This window comes from Salvelinus sp. IW2-2015, unplaced genomic scaffold, assembly GCF_002910315.2.
Source record: "Salvelinus sp. IW2-2015 unplaced genomic scaffold, ASM291031v2 Un_scaffold1817, whole genome shotgun sequence".
In the NCBI taxonomy this organism is placed as follows: domain Eukaryota; kingdom Metazoa; phylum Chordata; class Actinopteri; order Salmoniformes; family Salmonidae; genus Salvelinus; species Salvelinus sp. IW2-2015.
The window spans coordinates 28,002-39,441 of record NW_019943190.1 but is presented as its reverse complement, the minus strand read 5'-3'; the positions used below and the strand labels follow the sequence as shown (position 1 = coordinate 39,441).

The 11,440-nt window shown below is 47.1% G+C and overlaps 1 long non-coding RNA gene across 1 annotated transcript; it reads left to right on the top strand.

Annotated features, from left to right (window-relative positions):
• Positions 1-1,635: 1,635 nt before the first annotated feature.
• On the top strand, positions 1,636-4,425 carry LOC112072083 (uncharacterized). The gene is made up of 3 exons (XR_002894242.2): positions 1,636-1,895; positions 2,249-2,366; positions 4,228-4,425. It is a non-coding gene; the product is annotated as an uncharacterized lncRNA (long non-coding RNA).
• The last annotated feature ends 7,015 nt before the right edge of the window (positions 4,426-11,440 follow it).

Below are 11,440 nucleotides of genomic sequence, written 5' to 3'. Positions count from 1 at the left end.
ATATAACCGTGTTTTGTGTGTGTCATAATTATTTATAGTGAGATGATTAAAATATATTTTTATCAAACGAAGGCCATAATATGACCAAATAAACAAGTTGATATGAATCCTTATGCAAAACTTGTAATCCCCATGTTGAATAGAAGAGACAAGACCCACTGGGTACAGACGTCAGTTCAACGTCTAGTTTTGATTTACATTTGGTCGAGTTGTCAACTAACGTGAATTCAACGTGAAATCAAAAGCAACGTTCACCGTGTCGTTGGATTGAAGGTTAAAAGTTGGGTAAAAAAAAGAAGAAAACGAAATTCCTTTACATTCAAGAGCTTTTTCAAATCCAGTCAGTTTTCCAAGTTGATTCAACGTCATCACGTCGAATGTTTCTTGTTGAAATGACGTGGATACAACGTTGATTCAACCCGTTTTTGACCCATTTGGGACGTTGAAGATAATATACAATATTTTTTATCCCGGCGGATCCCGAAGTAATTTAATTAACAATTTTAGTTACAGACATTGGTTAATAATCTCTGCTACAAACATTATTGGCACAATATCTTTGAGTAATTTGGACTTTCGAGTAAACGCTTTGTAGTCAGAGATGTGTGAGAAAATTACAGTTACAAGGGTGGATTGTTATTCAACTCATACTGTAAAGATAATCAACGAATAGTTTTGAAGTACGGGTATTGAATATGATACTTCAACCAACTAATCGTTTCACTGTGGATTTTTATTGATTACATAATTTTTTTCAGTGCAATTACGCACGAGAGCCAGAGAGCGAGAGTGCGTGTGTTGTGGGTGTGTGAGTGAGAGGGGAGAAAGAGAGCGAAAGAGAGAGAGAGAGAAACAGAGAGAGAGAGAAAGAGCGAGAAAGAGAGAGGGGGGAAAGAGCGAGAAAGAGAGAGGGGAGAAAGAGAGAGGAGAAAGAGAGAGGGGAGAAAGAGAGAGGGGTGAAAGAGCGAGAAAGAGAGAGGGGAGAACGAGAGAGAGAGAAAGAGAGAGGAGAGAAAGAGAGAGGGGTGAAAGAGAGAGAAAGAGAGAGGGGAGAAAGAGAGAGGGGAGAAAGAGCGAGAAAGAGCGAGAAAGAGAGAGGGGAGAAAGAGAGAGTATGCGAATCACATTCTTATTATTTAGGAATGATGTAGCTCATATGTCGTAATGTAAATGTTTACTTGGTTGTGCGTAAAGACATAGCGCAACAAGCTGGCGCTCAGCACTGTCCATTGTTCTGGAAGTTGACATTGTTGCTCTGTGAAAACTCCTCGCAGCAGACGCCCACATGGAGAACGGTTCTAACAATATTGTTCACTCAACAACCAAGTATAGGTAGTAATAATTTTCAGCTCTCAAACTCGGAAAGCCACCTTATTTCCTAGATCCGACACACTCGATAAAGTCCTACCGGCTAACTCGGCTAGTAGCAACTACTATTTCAAGATCATTTTCCTACTTTGTCAGAGGTGGTCAGGGGGGGTGCAAGGCAAGCTGTCAAATCATATGTTCCACAAATAGATTTCGATGGGAGGAGTTTGCTGCCTGCGGGCGTAAGTACCCACTGGGCATACACTGGTTGAATAAAACGTTGTTTCCACGTCATTTCAATGAAATCACGTTGAACCAACGTGGAATAGACGTTAAATTGACGTCTGTGCCCAGTGGGTAGAGACAAACCCCACCTAGAGCATCTTTACTAAGCAAGTGCTGTCTAAAAGTCAAAGCCTTGCAATGTCTCTGAAGTAGGCGTGGATATCGTGGAGACTGAGACAGAGTGGTGAACGAACATTCCTTCGCGTCAAAGGAGTTCTATAAACACGGACCCGGAACACTGTCATCTCGTTGCAAACATTTTTGACCTCTTGAGGAGAAAAGGGAAAGCATCCATTGCTCAGGTAAGCGGAAATCGTTTTCCTTCTCCTCATTATTCACACATATGGCTAGTTCAGAAAGTTAGCTGATGTATGACGTGCTTTGTTTGAATGACTTGAAAGGAGACAGCTCGTCTATTAATAATTGTGGAAAGATTGTGTTGGTGGTTATGTACCCCTGTGTTTATACAATAATGTATTATGTTTAATAACAGAGATTCATATTGGTACTAAGGGTTTTAGTTTTTTAAATCTCACTGATAATTACAACTTCACAGTTACTGTTATAAAATCCTCCTATAGCCTAATCAAGTTCAGCGTAATCCCCCTTTTTCATTTCTGATGAATGATTTGGATGTACTGGCTTCGTGCAAAAGGTTCAACTTCAACCAACTCTTGAGGGTTTTCAAATTACTTTCACCTGACTGATCCAGACTGGACAACAGCATGCCAATCCTGGAGAGAGAGCCGCCGAAAGGCCGCAGGGAAAGCTATGTAAGAAACGCTTTTGTTACATTCGATTTTGTTTCATACTGAGTGTAATGAAGGATTGTCCTTGGTATTTTACCATCAGTTATTTCTTAATATCTTTTATCTCTGCCGGTATATTAAAATGTAGGTATTATCTGCTTATAAGGTCAGAGAAAAATATGTTATTCAGGTAGTTGCAAAAACAATAGCTTAATCGATATTAATTTATTGATTTAGAATCCAGCATGTAGAATCCAGCATGTAGAATCACGTTGCTTGCTTTACTTCATTATTTTCATACTGTTGCTGTTTTGTAACATTGTTGTGTGTGACTGGCAACATACCAATGCTGAAAGGCTATTTCGGGGAATTCGTTTTGTACAGTAATTGTATAGCCTACAAAATTATGTATTTATTGTTACAAATTTGGCTTGCTCTTGTTTGTTTTTAAAATACATTTAGTGAGAAGGGATTTTCACAAGTGGATTACAGAACTACTTGTCTAACTAACTGACTTTATCATTGGAAAAAGTATGGAGCAACAACCTTGTAAACCACTGCTAGTGTAACAGATACAGGCGCTATCCGTGGTGCTGAAAAGAGCATGGTTTTGAAACGCGAATATTTCTACTGTGTCCTTGTGCTGACCGCTAGGGGCAAAAAATAGAAAATTGACAGGCTGGAAGTACTACACTTGTATTATCCCAAACGGACACTATCAAAAAAAGTGATGCAGAATAAAATTAGACTATTTCACACTACCTACCAAAAACAAAGAGTTGGAATCAGTGATAGGCCTACAATGCACTCAAATTATTTTTCAAATTCGAAACATATTACATGTAAAGGCCAATTTATCCAGGCTATTTTGTAGGAAGATACCAACTAAATCACCAAAGAAAATGCAGTCCCCGTGCATAATTGCAGCAACAGAGATACGCATTCTGCGAATGTTGAGAAATACGGGAAGTCAAAAGGTTCTCTTTAACTTTTCCGTTTGCCCGAGCAGTTTAGTCTATGCTACCAGAAAGTACACAGCAACATTGGTTTAGGTTATGATGAATATGAACGAAGCACGTGCCCGTGGAGTGAAACTTCAGTTGCCCACTGGGGATCAATTAATAAGTAAGCCTAAAAATAAATTGAATTCAGAACGATACGATTCTAATGTATCTCCCCGAGAGTGGCCATTTTCTTGGAGCAAATTCCGAGTTATAATATTACCAACGTATGCGTTCAATCATACCTGTTTCACATGTGATGTAGGTAACCCACTCTCACAAGTTACATTGATCACAACGACAGACCGATTCCAACATATCGGACCAAACGAACAAATAATTAGTCAACACACTAATAACTCGGTAAACATTTAATTTYCATTTTATTCAATATAAAATAACCTTAGCTGTTTCGATCAAAGGCGTAATTTTCGTTTCCCACAGGACGCTGTAAAATTAATTCTCGACGTGGCTTCAAGCGGTTTGAATGAATAATTTACTCAGGTTCTAAGAATGCTAAAGATAAACTTCAGGAAGCAAATAAGAGCTGTAATGCTCAGACTGATGAATAAATGCCTACAGACAGGACAACAGCTTCCTCACACTGATGAATAAATGCCTACAGACAGGACAACAGCTTCCTTACACTGATGAACACGTTGTCCTTTTCGGTGCAGCCTCAATGAGTCAATGTTTATCCCAACCATTACAATAACTGCCTACCCTTTGAAATATAGGCTTGGTTAATGTACAGTAACAACCATTTTTGACACTTACTGATGTAAAAAGGGCTTTATGAATAAATTGGATAGAATGATTAATTGCTTGACAGATGAGAGGAGAGAGAGAGAGAGAGTGTGATTGATTGATCTCCACAACACTAGGTCCTGCCCAAGGTGCCTGTCCCACCCCTGAAGCAAACTCTGGACATGTACCTGACCAGTATTAAACACCTGGTGAAGGAGGAACAGTACCGGAAGACTAAGTCCATTGTGGAGAAGTTCGGAGAACCAGGCGGCACTGGGGAGCTGCTGCAGAAGAAGCTACTGGAGAAGAGCGACAACACACACAACTGGGTAAACTCCCTCCCTCACAACACACACAACTGGGTAAACCCCCTCCCTCACAACACACAACTGGGTAAACCCCCTCCCTCACAACACACACAACTGGGTAAACTCCCTCTCTCACAACACACACAACTGGGTAAACTCCCTCCCTCACAACACACACAACTGGGTAAACCCCCTCCCTCACAACACACACAACTAGGTAAACTCCCTCGCTCAGACAATGTGCATCCTAAAAGACATCCTATTGCCTAGGATAGTGCACTACATTTAACCAGAGTCCATAGGGGTCTGGTCAATGCTAGTGTGCACTAACGGGAATAGGGTGGTGTTTGGGAGGCAGACAAGACCCTCTAGCAACTCTAAGCATTCAAATCCATGGATATTCTGTTAGCAGTATGGGAGTAATGAGTGATCTATTGTTTCTCCATGCTACGTTTGTACTGTATTGAAAATAGAAGTCAGATCTGGTGTGGGGTGGGAATAGTCAGATCTGGTGCTGGAGTGGGAATAGTCAGAATCTGTGTGGAGTGGGGAATAGTCAGATCTGGTGTGGAGTGGGAATAGTCAGATCTGGTGTGGGTGGGAATAGTCAGATCTGTGTGTGGAAATCGAGTGGGAATAGTCAGATCTGGTGTGGGGTGGAATAGTCAGATCTGGTGTGGAGTGGAATAGTCAGATCTGGTGTGGAGTGGGAATAGTCAGATCTGGTGTGGAGTGGGATAGTCAGATCTGGTGTGGATGGGAATAGTCAGATCTGTGTGGAGTGAATAGCAGACTGTGTTGGATGGGAATAGTCAGATCTGGTGTGGAGTGGAATAGTCAGATCTGTGTGAGGTGGGAATAGTCAGATCGGTGTGGAGTGGGAAATAGTCAGATCTTGGTTGTGGGAGTGGGAATAGTCAGATCTGAAGTGTGGGGTGGGAATAGTCAGATCTGGTGTGGAGTGGGAATAGTCAGATCTGTTCTGGGAGTGGGAATAGTCAGATCTGGTGTGGGGTGGGAATAGTCAGATCTGGTTGTGGAGTGGAATAGTCAGATTCTGGTGTGGAGTGGGAATAGTCAGATCTGGTGTGGAGTGGGAATAGTCAGATCTGGTGTGGAGTGGGAATAGTCAGATCTGGTGTGGAGTGGGATGCACTTTACCCTTTTGCTCCCAGATGCTACTGTAACAGATGTATAATGTCCTCTCCGTACGTTGTGTTTTCTCAAAATAAATCACTTCGGCCAGTGGTCCCAGTTGAGCATCATTTATTTCTGTTGTTAAATYGGAAACAGCACGTTAGTTGTGCAGGACTTAACAGTATTGATGGCTGTCGATGGCAAAATCCCTTGCATCACATTTTCCTACTGGGCGAACAAAATACAAAAATACAATACAAAATTTAACATGTGTAAATACCTGTTGTTAAATGGGAAACAGCACGTTAGTTGTGCAGGGCTTAACAGTYTTGATGGCTGTCGATGGCAAAATCTGTASTATGAAGACAACTGTGTTAGCAGTGGCTTATGTGACCATGACATCGGTGTATGCTAGCTAACACACTTATTTACAGCAATCATATGCCAAAGCACATCCCAGAAAGCCCCTCAATCCCTAACAGGTACCATATACCCACACATGTATAAAATCAGTAACGTACAGCAAACTTGTACACATTGTAAAARAGAAAATAGAAAACAGTATTCAGAACGTGACCTACCCCTTGCATCACATTTTCCTACTGGGAAGACCTGACGTTCGCGATCTCCCCCTATCTGCAAGCGGGGCCAATCACAACACCCCTTATTGTCATCAGAGTTGAACTAACCAATAAGAATGCTTGAACATCAAATACACATTTCTTTAGAGGCAAGTGGAAACATAACCAACCCTGTTACACGTAAAGCACGCAAAGGCAGTCTGCCATCCTTCTAGTGTATACTTCAACTGTTACGTGGAGTGGAAAAGGAGAACCCAATTGCAGACTCAGACGAGGAGACTGGGATGAAGTAACTAAGGTATTTATTGAAACACAAGGGGGGAGATGGAGTGCAGGTCAGAGGAAGCTCGGGCGGGTTGCTGGAAACCAGGTGCGGAGGCTGAGGCTGGAGCGAGAGGGTTTGGGACAGGGTAAGCAGGTCCGGAGGGGAATCCAAGGGAGTAGTAGAGTGGGGAATCCAGGACAGAGTAGCAGGATGGCGAGGCGTGGGACTGGAGACAGGGACCAGAGTCAGAGCGGGCAGAACTGTAGRGGAGAGGAAAACAGCGTCAGGAAAGGAAAACAGGCACAACATGATAACAGGATCTGAATAGTAACTAATGGCTAGAAACGTAGACTGACTGAGCAGAMATTACGATCTGGCAGTGTGGAAGTAGCAGGGCTGAGTATTTGTAGAGGTCTTGATTATGGAACAGGTTGCAGCTGGTGGGGATCTGCTCTGACTCCAGCACACCTGTCTCCACCCACACAATCACACAGAGAGYGAGAGGAAGAGAGTACTGGGTGAGTGGCAGCAGGTCAAGGAGACACAGAATGAGCAGTAGAGGGTGTTGCAGGGGCAGATGTGACAGTACCCCCGTTGCCCTGCCGTCACATCCTGGACCCCTCACTCTTCCGGGATTTCTATTCCTCACACCCAAATAAACCTGGTCGGGCACAAGGTGGCGCCCGTAGAGGGGGGGCCTCTACGGGCGCCACCTTGCGCCCGACCAGGTTTATTTGGGTGTGAGGAATAGAAATCCCGGAAGAGTGAGGGGTCCAGGATGTGACGGCAGGGCACCCAGCAGCGTCCCTTAGGCCCGTATCCCTCTCAGTCCACCAGGTACTGCCAGCCACGACCCCGACGGAGCACGTCCAGAAGCCGCCGGACGGTATAGGCAGGATGGTCATCGATGAGCCGAGGGGGTGGAGGAGCTGTGCAGGAGGAGACAGGGGACTGGAGCAGACAGGTTTAATCAGGGATACATGGAAGGTAGGATGGATCCTGAGAGAGGCTGGGAGTTTCAGGTGCACCGCAGACGGGCTAATGACACGGTCAATTTCAAAGGGACCAATGAATCGGGGGGAAAGTTTCTTCGATGCCACCTTCAATGGCAGGTCCTTCGATGAGAGCCATACCTTTTGACCTGGGGTTTAGACTGGAGCGGAGGCCCGGCCACGGTTGGCTTGGGACTGGGTCCTCTCGGGGGCAAGAAGGGCAGCCTGGGCCTTTCTCCAGATATGGTGACAATGGCGCAGATGGTCCTGGACAAAGGGATCCGCAACCTCAACCTCTTGAGCAGGGAACAAGGGGGGTCGGTAACCCAGAGCACACTCAAATGGCGTTGGTGAGGGTGTTTTGGGCATATTCAACTCAGGGTAGCTGAGCGTTCCAGGACGAAGGGTTAGCAGAGGTCACGCAGCATAGGGCAGTCTRCATCTCTTGGTTGGCCCGTTCGGTCTGGCCGTTGGTCTGGGGGTGATGTCCAGAAGAAAGACTGACATTGATACCAAGAGCTGAACAGAAGGATCTCTATACCTGGGAGGTAAACTGGGGTCCTCTGTCGGAAACTATGTCAGTGGGAATGCCATGCAGACAAAACACATGGGATACTAACAGGTCCGCAGTCTCCCTGGAGGACGGAAGCTTGGAGAGGAGAATGAAGTGAGCCGCTTTGGAAAATCTGTCAATAATGGTGAGAATGACAGAGTTACCGTCAGATGGGGGAAGGCCAGTGACGAAGTCCAGAGCTAAGCGTGACCAGGGATGACTGGGTATGGGAAGAGGGCGGAGCAGACCGGAAGTGGGTTTAGTGGAGGTTTTGTTCCGGGCACAAACCGAACAGGCCGAGACAAACTCCAGGACATCTCTCTCCATGGTGGGCCACCAAAAGCACTGACGCAGGAAGGCGAGGGAGACAGGTGAGGTGGGTAGAAAGGCCCCACTGAAGAACAGAGRAAACACAATCTGGAACAAACAGAGCATTACTAGGACCGTTAGCCGGGTCAGGCTGGTTCTGCCGAGCCTGGCGGATACAGGACTCGATCTCCAAGGTGACGGCGGCAACCTTGCAGGTGGATGGCACAATGGTTTCTGGCTCGTTACCCGTGTTGTCGGTGGTGAACTGGCGAGAGAGGGCATCAGGCTTGGTATTCATCGAACCGGGGTGATAAGTGAGTGTGAAATTGAATCTACCGAAGAACAAGGCCCACATGACTTGCCGGGAGTTCCGACGTTTGGCGGTCTGGATGTAGGTAGGACAGGTTGTTATGGTCAGTCCACACAATGAAGGGGGTTACAGAGCCCTCCAGCCAGTGATGCAATTCCTCCAGAGCCAGTTTAACTGCCAGGAGTTCCCGGTTTKCGATGTCAAAATTCCTCTCTGGAGGTGAGAGCTTACGGGAAAAGAATGCACATGGGTGGACCTTCTGATCAGAGGGGGAASGTTGAGACAGAACAGCACCAAACCCAGTGTCAGAGGCGTCCACCTCCACGATGAACTGGAGTTCTGGGTCGGGCTGATTAAGGACCGGAGCTGAGGTGAAGCGACGCTTGAGTTCCAGGAATGCTGCCTCTGCCTCAGGAGTCCAGTGGAACAGAGTGGAGGTGGAGGTGAGAGGTGCTGCCAGACGGCTGTAGTTGTGGGTGGAAACGTCTGTAAAAATGTGCCAACCCCAGGATACGCTGTAGCTGCTTCAGGTTGGAGGGCGCAGGCCACTCTGTGACTGCCATGACCTTGTCGGGGTCCATACGTAACTGTCCCTGTGTAATAATATAACCCAGGAAAGACTAGCAGCATGGAACTCATATTTTTCAGCTTTAACAAAAAGCTTTTTCTCCAACAGCCGTTGAATAACTTGGCGAAGGTGTTGTTGGTGAGCCTCAGGGTCCTTGGAAAAAAATCATGATGTCATCGAAAACGTCCAATCACAACCCTCAGCACATCATTGACTAGGTTATGGAAAACAGCAGGGGCGTTAGTAAGACCAAAACGCATGACTAAATACTCAGTGACCCAGTTGTGTGTTGAACGCAGTCTTCCACATGTACCCCTCTCTTATGCGGACAAGGTGGTAGGCATTCCGGAGGTCGAGTTTGGTAAACGCCGTGGCACCATGGAGGGGGGCAAAAGCAGAGCTGATGAGTGGCAAGGGGTACTTGTTCTTAACACGGAAGTCTATGCACGGCCTCAGTGACCCATCCTTCTTCTTCACAAAGAAAAACCCATCACCCACCGAGGAGGAAGATGGCTTGATAGGTCCTGCAGCCAGAGAATCTTGGATGCACCTCTCCATAGCCTCTTGCTCGAGACGAGAGAGGTTAAACAACCGGCTACTGGGGAGAGGAGCTCCAAGCTGGAGGTCAATGGCGCAGTCGTACGGCCGATGAGGCGGCAGCAACAAGGCGTTGTGCTTGCTGAACACAGGAGCTAGATCATGATAGTCTGGAGGAACTGATGACAGGTCCGGAGGTTCTGGAATGAACTGGGGCACAGACAAGGCAGGGGGAAGGGCAGAATATAAACAATTAGAGTGACAAAATGAACTCCAAGTGGTTACCTTTCCTGCAGTCCAGTCAATCTGTGGGTTGTGTAGCTTTAACCATGGATGGCCAAGAACCAGGGTAGCGTAAGGACAGTCGATTATGTGGAAACTGATCTTTTCCTGGTGATTCCCAGAGAGACGCAGGATGACAGGGACGGTTCTCTCACAGACACGGGCGAGGAGCTGTCCATTGAGAGCGTTGGCATCGAGGGGTGAATCGAGTGGGACAGTGTCCAGGCCCAGCTGGGTAACGAAACCTCGGTCCAGGAAGCTCTCTCGCCCGAATCGATGAGAGCAGACAGGAAAAGCCTGGCTCCGCCACACAAGGTTGCCTTCAAGCAGGGMTCTGGGGGAAGATGGGCAGGCGATTTGTCTTAACAGTATATCCCCCACTACTGCCGAGCCCCCTCTTTTGCTGGACGCAGGGAACAAGTGGAGACCAAGTGACCAACCTGGCCACAGTATAGGCAGCTCCTAGCGCCGATTCGTTGTTGCTTCTATTCTGGAGAGAGACGGGCCCGGCCGAGCTGCATGGGCTCAGGATCTGGACGATCCGGAGGATGGGATGCAGTCGGAGAAGGAGGACAAGGAACTGTAGCAGATGTTATGGGACATGCAACCCTACCTACCCTCTCCCTCTGACGCTCACGTAGACGGTTTTCGATGAGAGCGAGAGAGATGAGTTCATCAAGTCCATCAGGCTCATCCGTGGACATCAACTCGTCCTCGATGGTCTCAGTGAGCGCGTTCCGGAATGTTCCCTGAAGGGCCTCCTCATTCCAGCCGCTTTCGGCGGTGAGGGTGCGGATCTCACATGCCATCTCAGCAACACTATGGGTGCATTGATGGAGGGACAGGAGTCGTTTAGCGGCATCCTTACCGCAGACCGAGTGGTCGAAGACTTTCTTAATCTCCTCCGTGAATCTGGAGTAGGAGAAGCAGATGGGGGACTGTCTCTCCCACACCACCGTGTCCAAGGAAAGCTCTGCTCCACAGAGGCAGCCAATCAGAAAGGAAATCTTGGCCCGTTCGCTAGCATTAGAGTAGGGCTGTTGCTAAAATACTAGTGAACATAATATCAAAAAGGCTCTGCAAGCTCCGAGGTTTCCATCGTAACACTCGGGAGTCAGAACAAACGGCTCTCGGAGCAGAGGAGAAGGACTTGGAACTGGTTGTGAGCTCTGAGCGAGGGGTTGGCCCTGTAGGTCAGACAGGCTCTGTGAAAACTCCTTGATGTGCTCCAGAAGGGTCTTCAGGGCTTGGTCATGTTGCCCGAGCAGGGCGCCTTGGCCGGCAAGGGTTTGGTGGAGAGTAGCAGAGTCTGCTGGGTTCATCTCTTTGGCCAGATCGTACTGTTACGCGGAGTGGAACAGGGGAACGCAAGAACAGACTCAGATGAGGAGACTGGGATGAAGTAACCAAGGTATTTATTGAAACATAGGGGGGAGATGGAGTGCAGGTCAGGAGAAGCTCGGGCGGGTTGCTGGAAACCAGGTGCGGAGGCTGAGGCTGGAGCGAGA